Genomic DNA, 1,770 nt, shown 5'->3' with positions numbered 1-1,770 from the left:
GCTCTGGTGCGCGCGCGCGGCCCCGCCGGGGACCCCGGGACCCCCCCCCCCCCGTCTCCCCGGGGGCGCAGGAGCCGCGGGTTATTTTTAGGCCACAAAGAGTAATTTCCAAAACAGCACTCGCTGGGAACTGGGGAAGTGTGCAACCTTGTAGACGGTACCCTGGGCGGGGAGAGCGGGTCCCGGCGAGGCCAGGGAGCAGGACCCCCCCCCCCCCCCCCCCCCCCCCCCCCCCCCCCCCCCCCCCCCCCCCCCCCCCCCCCCCCATGAGCCACACTGAGAGCGTCTATTGTTGCAAAATGCTGCTGAGCCTGAACAGCCCCGGGTGAACTCACATGCACGTGCGAGTTTTCCGTGTGTTTTGGTTTTGTGCAAATACACCACTGTGAGCGCGGCCTCTCTCCTAATTTTCTTAACCGCCTTCTCTGTACCTTCCTTCTGGGGAGAATACGGTGTCCCCTCCTTCACAATATCCAAAGGAGGTGCCCGTCCGCAGTGTGTGGGTCCCCTGAGGCCTCCGGTCTACACGGAGGAACTTCGGGCGGGCCCACAGGCTCCCAGTGGATTTTGCAGGGTGGGGGTAGATGGCCCAAGTCACCCCCACGTTGCTCAGGAGTCAGCTGCACGTTTCAATCCCGCCGTGCACCCGCTAATGGGGGGGAGGGGGTCTGGGCCACACTCCGAGACCCTCCGATGTGCGGAGGAAAACCAGAATTTTTTAGGGGAGCTCCCGCCACCCCCAAATCCACTCGGGAAAATGAATCTTTGTTTTACGTGAGCTACACTTTGCGAGACCGCATGCACTGGGGTGTATTTTTAACACATTTATAGGCATTGGAAGCAAAGGCGGGTGGGGGCGGGGCGTGTGTGCGCCGTTTAGATCAGCTTGTGGTCAGTGCGGGGCCGTGGGGCCCTGTCCCCAAATCCTAGACCACGTTCGCTTACTCCTTGGGGTTTCGCTCTTAGTCGGGATTTTCACCTGCCTTGGAGGCGTTCACGGGTTTCCCCAGAAAAGACAGGGTGAAACTGCCAAAGGGATTTGAACTTGCATGTTCCAAAAACTTGTTTCTGTGCGTCCAAACCAGCGGCCTGCTCCGGTCTTTCCCCTCGTTGATTAAGAAAACAAAACGTGTTAAATACAAGGTCGTCGTGAAGTCACATGTCAGCAGCGAATCCTTATCTGTGCCCCAGAACGGGATCAGATGAAGGCTGACTTTTCCTGGCTCGCCCCGAGCCGCCCGGCCTAAGAGAGCTGATTTTAGATAGTGTGGGAAGAGGTCCCTAACGACCTCTTAAGAGTGTCCCTTCTGGGGCTGGGCTGTTGGTCGCGCCTTGCGGGCCTTTTAAAGCTGTGCTGATCTGCCCCTCCCCCACTGCGATTTTTGAACCAGAGCCCGTGAACTTTGCCCTGGGGGCCTCGACCTAAAGTGTAACAGGCCGAGTGTTTTTCTGTGAATTTGGACCGGGAGGTGGTTCTTGTATCTTTTGTTTATTTTTAAAATGTATTTATTATTAAAAAAATTTTTTAATGTTTATTTTTGAGAGCGAGTGTGTGAACAGGGGAGGGTCAGAGAGTTAAGCTTCCGGGTTCGGCTCAGGCCAGGATCTCCCTGCTCATGGGTTCGAGCCCCACATCGGGCTCTGTGCTGACCGCTCGGAGCCTGGAGCTGCTTCCGATTCTGTGTCTCCCTCTCTCTCTGACCCTCCCCTGCTCGCACTTTCTCTCTGTCTCTCAAAAATAAATAAAAAACACTAAAAAAAAAAAAAAAG

Source organism: Suricata suricatta, chromosome X (assembly GCF_006229205.1).
Source record: "Suricata suricatta isolate VVHF042 chromosome X, meerkat_22Aug2017_6uvM2_HiC, whole genome shotgun sequence".
NCBI classification, from domain to species: domain Eukaryota; kingdom Metazoa; phylum Chordata; class Mammalia; order Carnivora; family Herpestidae; genus Suricata; species Suricata suricatta.
The sequence above is the reverse complement of the archived record's forward strand: the minus strand, read 5'-3'. Positions refer to the sequence as shown.